Genomic DNA, 11833 nt, shown 5'->3' on the forward strand with positions numbered 1-11833 from the left:
CTGAGTCTGCTGCCAATACAGCTCCTCCTGTGGCCTCCGCCAAAACTAGAGTCAAGGACTAGTCAGAGGATTCAGATGAGGATATGGGATTCATTCTGATTAATCTTCCACAATCAACCACCTAGCCAGATTTATTAGGGAAACAGGGAAACAAAGATCGGATTCTCTTTCAAAAAGTAGATGATGGGTGCTGGAGAGATGGCTCAGTGGCTAAAACACAAGATCCCCTGAGGACTCAATGCCCACTTCCAGATTCCTAAAGCACCTGCATTCTCATGCACAAACCCATGCACAGGAACATGAATAGACACATAATTTTTAAAATAATAAAAATAAATCTTAAAAACAAATGAAATAAAAAATATTTGTCTATGCAAAACTGACTTTTGTTCTTACCATTTTTTTTTTCAGTATTAGAAATTGAACCCAGGACTTGCACATGCTAAGACAAACACTACCACTTAGCTAGATCACCATGCATCATTTTATCTTCTGTCTTGAGACAGGGTCTTGAAGTAGAAATTTCTGATTTCATTGGAGATTCATTTGTGTCATATGATATTTTTCTGAAAACTTGTCTTTTGCTGAAGCAGACACACAGGAGGATGTTTTGCTGAGAATAGACACATGGTGTTTTTCTGGAAGCTGCCTGGAAAAAAGGCATGGGATGTTTTGCTACAGTGGATCTATGTAATGTTTGAAAGGTAAATAAGTATAACCCAACAGACAGTAGACAATACTGTGGCATTGGTTCACCTTGCCTTCTTCACTGATCATCCTTTGTTGTGATTTCATAGTGAGAAAGATTCCAGTGGCTTCGTGCCACTCCTGCAGATTCAGACTAATTGGCAGAGCCTCACTGTTTCTTCTGGTTTGAACTGCTGTCGCTGATTCATGACAACAAAGATTTGAGTGGCTGCAAAGAACTATTTCTAAACAGTTCCACATTCCCCTTTGCTCTATTAATCTTTCCTTTCCACTACCTCTGGTAGGTGGAGGGATAGAAGGGAGGTTAAAGTGTTAACAACCCTTATTAGAGTAGATTTCGAAAAATCTAAGCCTACAGGGTCTTATCACAATGCCCAAGCTAGCCCCTTGATCTCACTGTGTAGCCTAGGCCTGTCTTGAACTTGCAGTCTTCCTGCCTCAACTTCAAGAACAATAAGATTCCAGGACAGCAATCAGGGCAGCTAAATTCTCAACATTTGCAGCCACCTTCCATTCATCTTCCAAGACTTTTTCTTCCTCTCATAGGCTTCTCTTTAATGTCTTGATTATAATTCCACATTCTACTTATATTTCTAATGAATGTAGGTATTTGCAATCAAACTATGGTGTTAAAGTTTTGTATTTCCATAAATACTTGTAAACTCAAGTACATGGAGGAGGGCGGTCCATCGAATGAACCCTAGGCCTTACCTCAGGCAGGAAAGAGAGACAGGGAAAGAGAGGCTAGAATCAGCAGAAAACAGAATCCTCATCCGGTATGTTACTGTTATTACAAGACAATTGTGTTGCTTTCATAACTAAAATTAAGTGAAAAATGAAGAAATATTATTTTGGTCACATCATCTTTCTACTCAGAAAAAGAAAACATAATTGGCATTCCTCACCTCCCACAATACCCTGTAGCTCTCATTGAACCTTTATCAATGCCAAAATCTTAGGCATGCTAGTCCTTAGTGTTCCTTCCTGCCCATTAATCAAGTGGTTTCATGCTGGACCACACATTAGAATCACTTAGTGAGATTGTGAAGTGCTGAATATTCACAGTAAATTCTTTGGAACCTCTTGGAGATGGGGGCAACAACAACAAAAACAAAAACAAAAAACACAAAACAAAAAACAAAAAAAACAAAGAAAACAGCAAAAGCACTATGTTTTCTTTACTCATTAACAGCTATATCATACACTAAAAGTTTAGGTAGACTTTTCACATAACAGAAAGCATCTGAATAGCCTTGGCTTCTTTAGGAAAGTGAGTACCCTGGGCTGTGAGAAAGCTACTGAGAGTCAAATACAAAATGATGATAGGACCGAGACAAGGAAAAACAAAAAAACAAACAAAAAGCCAGGCAGTGGTGGCGCACGCACTTGGGAGGCAGAGGCAGGCAGATTTCTGAGTTCAAGGCCAGCCTGGTCTACAAAGTGAGTTCCAGGACAGCCAGGGCTACACAGAGAAACCCTGTCTCAAAAAAAAAAAAAAAGACTGAGACAAGGATTCCAATGGAAGGACTGGGTTGCATTGAATTGAGATTTTGGCCAAGGGGATCCCATGAAAATCCCCAAAGAACCCAAACTGATACTAAGACAAAGGTTCACTCTCCAAAAACTGACAGGTGTGGGTGACCGTTGCCAGGGTGATGTTGCCCTTGGCAACATCAACTCAATTCATTGAACATGGGGAAGTTGATCTGATGCCTACCTAGATGGGGCCTTTACCCCATGTTCTAGTGTCTTTGGTGCAGGAAAGTTCTCTGCAAGCTACCAAAAAAAAAAAAAAAAATGTGGACGTAAACCCAGCCAGAAAGCCTTTAATCTCTCCTGCCTGCAAAATATGCTAGGACAATGATGGCAGAGAATTTGTCGGAGTAACCAACCCATGCCTTATTTGACTTCAGGCCCACTCCACAGGAGGGTCTGACACTGCTTGGGTAACAAAGAACCAGAGACTAGATGTCATAAAAACCAAAAGCCTCAGGAAATCCTCAGGAAGAGAAGGCAGAAAGACTGAGAGAGCCAGAGGGAGTGGAACACCAGGAGAAGGCAGAGCTCTGAACCAACTAAGCAAGGTACATTTGAGCTCACACAGGCCGAAGCATCAAGTGCAGGGTCTACATGGTCTACACCAGGTCCTCTGTGAATAAGTTATAGCTGTTAGTTTAGTGTCTTTACAGGACTCGTGACTGTGAGAACAAGTGGGTCTCTGACTCTGGTGCCTGCTCTTGAGATTCTGCTGTTCTTGTTAGGTTGCTGTGTCCAACTTTGATATGAAAGTTCTTACTATATTTTGTTTTGTCATATTTTGGTTGCTATCTCTTAGATGCCTGTTCTTTTCTAATGAAAACACATAAAGGGAGTGAATCCAAAAGGGAGGGCAGGTGGGGAGGAACAGAGAGGAGTTGAGGAAAGGGAAAATGTAATGGGAATATATTGTATGAGAAAATAAAATCTATTTTCAATTTAAAAAGTGAAAGGAAAATTAGGATCGGAAATGTCCATGTTTATATGTCTTTAACTTTATTAGTTTCTGTGTCTGGTGAGGGTGCCCACAACCCACATGTGGAGGTTAGAAGGGAAATTTAGGGAGTTAGTTTTGGCTTTGCACCTTTTGTGAGATAGGCTCTCTCTTGTGTCTGCTCTGTGCTGTGTGCAGAGCCAGGCTGTGAGCTTCAAGCCATTCCTCCTGTCCTCATGTCTCACCCCTCTGTAGGAGAACTGGGATTGTGGGTGCACTGAAGTCAGGCTTTTTTCCCTGTAATGTGAGTTCCATGGATCTGAACTTAGACTGTCAAGCTTTCCTGGCATTTTTATTTACTGAGCCATATTCCTGGGCCAGAAAAAAAATGATTATTTTTATGATACAGATCTTTGAGCAGAAATGGCACCACACCCTTATAATCCCAGCACTCAGGAGGTGAAGGCAGGAGGGCCTATATAGTTCCATGCTAGCCTGGGCTACATAGTTAGACACTGTCTCAAAAGCAAAGCAAAATAATAATAGCAAAAAAAAAGGAAACAAACAAACAAAGAATGGAAAGAAGAAAGTAAGAATGAAACAAAGAAAGGAAGAAAGGAAGAAAGAGAGAAAGAGAAATCAAGTGTCTAGATGAAATAATTGTTAAATCCTTTGTATTGCATGGGGTACTTAGTGGATTCTCATTATCATTTATGGCAATTTATAAGTACATGAACAAATAAATTAGCCTAGGAAACTTCACCAAAATGAAACATCCATTTATTTTAAGGTTTACTAAAATCTGTCAGGAAAGCTGGTGTACATCTGTAACCCCAGAACTCCAGAAGCTGAGGCAGGATGATCATATGTTTGAGGCCAGCCTAGCACTCTATAGCAGTGAGATATAGTCCAGCATGGACTAAGGTGAAAACCTGTTTCAAAACAAAACAAAACCGGAAAAGATTTCCTGAGTACCTATCATGTAATTGCATCTGCTAAACCCCAGGGTTATTAAGTTTTGGCCTAGAAACAGGGTTTGTGCTTCAATTCCCTGTATCATATAAACAAGGTTGTGGTTGGCACATGCTTGTACTCCCAGAACCTTGGAGCTAGATTATCAGAAGGCCAAGGTCATACTTGGTACATAGCAAATTTGAGACCAGCCTGGTAGGCAAAAGCCTCTGTCTCAAATAAATAAATTAATAAATAAATAAATGAATAAATATAATAATATATACATATTTACATACATATATAAATATGTGTGTACATATATACTTTACATTTATTTCTATGTGTGTAAATTTCATGTCTATATTCATATATATGTGTATTTATATGTATATATACATATACACATACATATATAATTTACTATGTATTTATTATGTATATGTACATATATGTGTATACATGTATATATATGTATAAGTGTATATCTGTATATGCATATATGTGTGTATGCATATATGTATATATGTATGTGTGAATAATGTATATGTGTATATTATATATTTATATACATATATGTGTATATGTCTATATATGTGTGAGTGTATATGTATATATGTATACATTTAATTTTTTTTTAAAATTGCGTGCATATGTGTGTCTATGTGGTGATATGTGTATGAGAGTGGCCAGGAGAGGTTATCAGATTCCCTGGAGCTAAGTTCCAGTTGATGACAAGCCACCCAACATGAGAATTGGGGACTGAACTCAGGTCCTCTGGAAGAGCAGTATACACTCTTTAGCTCTGAGACATTTTTCAGAGTCCCATAAACTTGTATTAGTTGTAGTACCTTGTGCAATTACGAATTGTTAAATCTTCCATGTACTTAAACAATCCACATGGGTATACAAAAATCTCCCATTGATTTTGATGTCTGAACCAGTCACATCACTAGAAGCAAGGTTTGTCATTCTTTAAAGTCACAGTGGCTGTTATAAAGGCTTTCCCCAAATAGGACTCAATAAGCAGAACTGGTACTTAGGAAATATGAGGAACACAGCTTTGTCACAACGTCCTTACCATTCTCAATAGTTTTCACTTTCTTGAAGATACCTATATGGGAACTGGAGTAGAAAAGAGACCCTTCTTTCACAAGTTAAGGGTAGTATTCAGATAAACAGAAGGCAGGAGCCTGAAGACCGTTCTGCTGGTCAGACCATACACATTTGTGTTTAAGGGATATGAAGTGGTTGAAACAGACAGGCTGAAAAAGAGAGAGCTGGTATAATGGCAAAAGGAAAGTGTTCTGTTTTCAGAGAGGAGACAAAATAGGAAAACAATTGACCTTTCCATTCTATTCTGCTTCAAAAAGTCTCCTACACCAGGCATATCCATACAGCCTCAACAATCCAGAAGCTGAAGCAGGAGCATTGTCATAAGTTTGAAGCCAAACAGAAAAGTTTTTCTACCCTTAAAACAGAATAAAACTTACCCTTGGGATACAGACTGGATTTGGAAATAATGTGGCTTAGAAACATGCTATTAACCAAATTTCATTTTGTCATCTGATTCAAATATTTCTTGAAGAATATGTAGAATATGTAGGCACCAAGATGACAGGCTATACTGATATTGTATGAATGACAAAATTTGTCTTTAAATTGTTATAAAAAGTTGTTGCTTAGAAGCTTGAAGGACTTCAGTGCAATTTCCCTTATTTGACCCTTTTCTTAGGAGCATGCATGTTTTAGAATGCTGACACAGCAGTAAGGACTCCAACCATGCGCACAGCTGGCCTGGAGAGAGTAAACTGCCAAGTAGCCCTGGGCTGAAGGTCTGAGGTCAGAATCCACGCCTCCCAGCTTCTTCTAGCTCATTGGTTGAGCGTATCATTTACTCTCTTAATCTCTGAAGATGGTGTTAGCACATATTCCTACATTAAGATAATTCATTTTCCTTATCAGGAAAAGGAGAGAAATTTTGGGGTGGAGGGGATGTATGTGACCAGTTCATCCCTACCATTGCCTATTAAAGACTCTCATCTTCTACTGCTCTGTACTGGCTGGTTTTGTGGGTCAACTTGACACAAGCTGGAGTTATCAGAGAGGAAATACCTCCATGAGATCCAGCTGTAAGGCATTTTCTCAATTAGTGATCAAGTGGGGGAGGGCCCATTGTGGGTGGTGCATTGTATTTAATCTTGCATTCAGCTACTTTGCTGAAGGAATTATCAACTATGGGAGTTCTCCAGGGGAATTTTTCAGGTCACTTATGTATATCATACCATCAGTTTTGTATTCTGTTGATCTCCTTCAGTTGTCTTATTGCTTTAGCTAAGACTTCAAGTACTGTATTGAATAGATATAGAGAGAATGGACAGCCTTGTCTTATTCTGGATTATATTGAATTGTTTTGAGTTTCTCTCCATTTAAGTTGATCCTTGCTGCATATTACTTTTAGTGTTTAGGTATGTTTCTTTTACCATTAATCTCTGCAGGATTTTTATTATGAAGTGGTGTTAAATGTTGTCAAAGATATTTTCTTCATCCAATGGATAATCATGAGGTTTTGGGGGGATTATTTGTTCTTGTTTTGTTTTAGTTTATTTATATCATGGATCACATTTATTGATTTTTATATATTGAACCATTTCCTGCATTTCTGGAATGAAGCCTACTTGATCATGGTGGATGAATTTTTTTATGTATTCTTGGATTCAGTTTGCAGGTATTTTATTGACTATTTTTCCATCTATGTTCATAAGGAAAATTGAATTTCACTCTCTCCCTCTTTTTTTTTTTTTTTGAGTCTTTATGTGGTTTTGGTATTAGAGTAACTATGTCCCCATAAAATGAATTGGGTATGTTCCTTCTGTTTCTCTTTTGTGGAATAATTTGAGGAGCATTGTTGTCAACTCCTCTTTGAAAATCTGGTAGAACTTTGCTCTAGAACCATTTAGTTCAAGGCTTCTTTTGATTGGGAGACTTTTTTTTTTATTAGATATTTTCTTTATTTACATCTCATATGATTCTCCTTTCCTAGTTTCCCCTCAAAAAAAAAAAAAAAAAAGACCAAACAACAACAACAACAAGAACAAACCCCTGTTGCCTCCCCCCCCTTGCCATCCCACCCTCTCCCACTTATTGGCCTGGCATTCCCCTACACTGGGGCACAGAACCTTCACAGGGCCAAAGGCCTCTCCTCCCATTGATGATCGACTTTGCAATCCTCTACTATACACATGCTGCCAGAACAATCAGACCCACCATGTGTAGTCCTTGGTTGGTGGTTGAGTCCCTGGGAGCTCTGAGAGAACTAGTTAGTTTATATTGTTGTTCGTCCTAAGGGGCTGCAAACCCTTCAGCTCCTTTGGTCCTTTCTCTAACTCCTTCACTGGGGACCCTGTACTCAGTTCAATGATTGGGATACTTTTAAGTACTGCTTCTAGGAGCTAGAGGTTTATTTAAATTACCTGGTACTGATTTAATTTCAGTAAGTGGTACCTATTAAGAAAACTATCCATTTCTTTTAGATTTCCTAATTTGGTGGAGTATAGTGTTTTAAAGTATGTCCTTATGATTCTCTGGATCTCCTTGGTGTCTGTTGTTATGTTCCTCTTTACCTTTATGACTTTTTTCATTTGGATATTTTTTCTCTGCCTTGTAGTTAGTTTGGCTAAGCATTTGCCTATCTTGTTGATTTTCTTAAAGAACCAACTCCTTGTTTCATTGATTCTTTGTATTGTTCTCTTTGGTTCTATTTTATTGATTTCAGCCCTCAGTTTGATTATTTCTTGCCATCTATTCCTCTTGGGCGTATTTACTTCTGGATCTTTTTTGGTTGGGCGGATGTTTTGTTCCTTGGTTTCTGTTTTCTTTCTGTGTTTTTGGAGAATGTGTAGCTGTGTGTTTCCTTTTTTAGTGGAATGCTCAACTGGTGTGTTCACAGGAAATGCTTGATGGTACTGGAGGCTGTGATACTGGAAAAACTGGGAGGTAGAAGGTTGGGAGAAAAGATCTTTGTGATCCATTGGGGATGGGGTCAGATAGGAAAGGGAGAATGTAGTAGATTTCCTGTTACAAAGCTGGAAATGAGACGAATTATTGGATCTTAGGAGCATGTCTTAGTCAGAGTTTCTATTCCTGCACAAAATATCATGACCAAGAAGTAAGTTGGGGAAGAAAGGGTTTATTCAGCTTACACTTCCACACTGCTGCTCATCACCAAAGGAAGTCAGGACTGGAACTCAAGCAGGTCAGAAAGCAGGAGCTGATGTAGAGGCCATGGAGGGATGTTCCTTACTGGCTTATTTACCATAGATTTTTGTTTCTATTGTTGGAGAGAGTATGGGGACCCCTAGGTGGAAAGGACTGCATGACTCAAGATATGCCTCCGGTTTTACCATAACCTCAAATAACCGTAAGGAAACACTCCCTCTGTGGCTCAGCATAGCAGTCTGTTTGCAAGAAAAGAAATCTTAAAATTACTTTGCAAATTGCCCTTCAAGTTTTTAATGTGCCCGAAGGGCCCTTCCATAATGCAAAGTGTTTACTTCTCCTGTCTCTGGAGATGGGAGCTGCAGTAGGGCAGGCTGATCTGTTGCGACCATCTTCTGTCACTTCTGTACTTGAAGGAAAACAGCTCACCTGAGATGAACTCCAGATAATCCTGAGCAGAGTAACGGCCCACAAAGCAATGCTTCTCTGCAAACTGAACTCAGAACATTGCCTTCCTAGCACCACAAGAGACATTAAAAAAATGAAGAGAAACCCAAAACCAAAAAAACACATCAAAAAGCTATATTCACAAAATCATTTTCAGTGCTGGGTTGCAGTGCACACCTTTAATCCCAGCACTTGGGAGGTAGAGGCAGGTGGATTTCTGAGTTCAAGGCCAGCCTGGTCTAGACTGAGTTCCAGGACATCCAGGGCTACACAGAGAAACCCTGTCTCAAAAAAAAAAAAAAATCATTTTCAGTAAGGTGTAGGGGAAACAATTTATCTCTGTTGTATCAAGAGGCACTAATCTGCATCCAGTAGATGTAGGTCTTTGGAATGACATGCTAGAATCACCTGAACACAGAAAATGAGTTGACTTGAGTTGAGTTGAGTTAGGAAGTGTAGTTAGCCATTTGTTGAAAATGCTGTCTTTTTTCCACTGGATGGTATTAGCTCCTTTGTCAAAGATCAAGTGACCATATTGTGTGGGTTTATTTCTGAGTCATCAGTTCTATTCCACTGATCTTCCTGCCTGTCTCTGTACCAAGAGTTTTTATCACTGTTGCTCTGTAATACAGCTTAAGGTCAGAGATGGTGATTCCCCAAGAAGTGCTTTTATTGTTGAGAATTGTTTTTGCTATCCTGGGTTTTTTATTATTCAAAATGAATTTGCAAATTCCTCTTTCTAACTCTATGAAAAATTGAATTGGAATTTTGATGGGGATTGCACTGAATCTGTAGATTGCTTTTGGCAAGATGGCCATTTTTCTATATTAATCCTGCCAATCCATGAGCATGGGAGATCTTTCCATCTTCTGAGATCTTCTTTGATTTCTTTCTTCAGAGACTTGAGGTTCTTGTCACACAGATCTTTCACTTGCTTAGTTAAGAGTCACACCAAAGTATGTAATATTATTTGTGGCTATTGTGAAGGGTGTCACCTCCCTTATTTTTTTCTCAGCCTGTTTATCCTTTGAATAGAGGAAGGCTACTGATTTGTTTGAGTTAATTTTATATCCAGCCACTTTGCTGAAGTTGTTTTATGAGCTTTAGGAGTTCTCTGGTGGACTTTTTGGGGTCACTTAAGTATACGATCATATAATCTACAAACAGTGATATTTTGACTTCTTACTTTCCAATTTGTATCCCTTTGACCTTCTTTTGTTGTCTAATTGCCCTAGCTAGAATATCCTTAGTCATCAAGGAAATGCAAATCAAAACAACCCTGAGATTTGACCTTATACTAGTCAGAATAGCTAAGATCAAAAACTCAGGTGACAGCAGATGTTGGCAAGGATGTGGAAAAAAAGGAACACTCCTCCATTGCTGGTGGGATTGCAAGCTGGTACAACCACTCTGGAAATCAGTTTGGCAGTTCCTCAGAACACTGAACATAGTATAACCTGAGGGCCCAGCTATACCACTCCTGGGCATATACCCAGAAAATGCTCCAACGTGTAATAAGGACACATACTCCACTATGTTCATAGCAGCCTTATTTATAATAGTGAGAAGCTGGAAACAACCCAGATGCCCCTCAACAGAAGAATGGACACAGAAATTTTGGTACATTTACACAATGGAGTACTACTCAGCTATTAAAAATGATGAATTTGTGAAATTCTTAGGCGAATGGATAGAACTAGAAAATATTACCCTGAGTGAGGTAACCCAATCGCAAAAGGAAACACATGGTATGCACTCACTGATAAGTGGATATTAGCCCAAAAGCTCCAAATAACCAGGATACAATTCACAGACCACATGAAGCTCAAGAAGAAGGAAGACCTTGTGTGGGTGCTTCAGTCCTTCTTAGAAAGAGAACAAAATACTCACAGGAGCAAATATGGAGATAAAGTGTAGAGCAGAGACTAGAGGAAAGGTCACCCAGAGACTGTCCCACCTGGGGATTCATCCCATACACACTTACCAAACCCAGACACTATTGTGGATGCCAAGAAATGCATGCTGAAAGGAGCCTGAAATGGCTGTCTCCTGAGAGGCCCTGCCAGAGCCTTACAAATACGAGGCAGATGTTAGCAGCCAACCATTGGACTGAGTGTGGGGTCCCTAATAGAGGAGTTAGAGAAGGGACTGAAGGAGTTGAAGGGGTTTGCTACCCCACAGGAAGAAGAACAATATCAACCAACCAGATCCCCCAGAATTCCCAGGGACTAAGCCATCAACAAAGGAGTACACATGGCTCCAGCTGCATATGTAGCAGAGGATGGCCTTGTCATGCACCAATGGAAGGAAAGGTCCTATGAAGATTTGCTAGATGCCCCAGAGTAGGGGAATTGAGGCAGGGAGGTGGGAATGGGTGGGTGGGTGGAGGAACACCCTCATAGAAGCAGAGAGAGGGAGAATGTGATAGGGTGCTTTCAAGAGGGAGGGATACTGGGAAGGAGGATATCATTTGAAATCTAAATAAAGAATATATCCAATTAAAAAGAAAAAGGAAAAGTTCCAAGACTGTGTTTAAGAATCATCTCTGGAAGCTTTTAAAAAGGCTATCTGGAGGGACTGGAGAGATGGCTCAGTGGTTAAGAGCACTGACTGTTCTTCCAGAGGTCCTGAGTTTAATTCTCAGCAACTTCATGGTGGTTCACAACCACCTGCAATGGGATCTGACGCCCTTTTCCAGTGTTTCTGAGGACAGCTACAGTGTACTCATATAATAAATAATTTTTTTAAAAAATGCTATCTGGAGCCCCACTCCTAGAGAGTCAGACTCAGTAAGTGACATTTTGTGTAGATTTGGAGGTTTCGCTAAGACATGCAAGTCTAAACCACACTTATGGTTTCCAGCCTTAATCCCGTCAATAAAAGTTACTTGACATGGAAGGAATACTCACTTTAGCTGTGGTGTTGGGCTAAGATGTTGGGAATACAAAATTCAATTTTAAAATGAAAACTAGGACTGGTGAGAGGGCTCAGTGGAGAAGGGTAATGGCTGCCAAGCATGAAAATCAATTTGTTCTCTGG

At 39.5% G+C, this 11833-nt stretch overlaps 1 long non-coding RNA gene across 1 annotated transcript; it reads left to right on the forward strand.

Annotated features, from left to right (window-relative positions):
- The first annotated feature begins 2738 nt into the window (after positions 1–2738).
- Positions 2739–6178, forward strand: LOC116101153. The gene is made up of 2 exons (XR_004122809.1): positions 2739–2792; positions 5865–6178. It is a non-coding gene; the product is annotated as an uncharacterized LOC116101153 (long non-coding RNA).
- The last annotated feature ends 5655 nt before the right edge of the window (positions 6179–11833 follow it).

Source organism: Mastomys coucha, unplaced genomic scaffold, assembly GCF_008632895.1.
Source record: "Mastomys coucha isolate ucsf_1 unplaced genomic scaffold, UCSF_Mcou_1 pScaffold21, whole genome shotgun sequence".
In the NCBI taxonomy this organism is placed as follows: domain Eukaryota; kingdom Metazoa; phylum Chordata; class Mammalia; order Rodentia; family Muridae; genus Mastomys; species Mastomys coucha.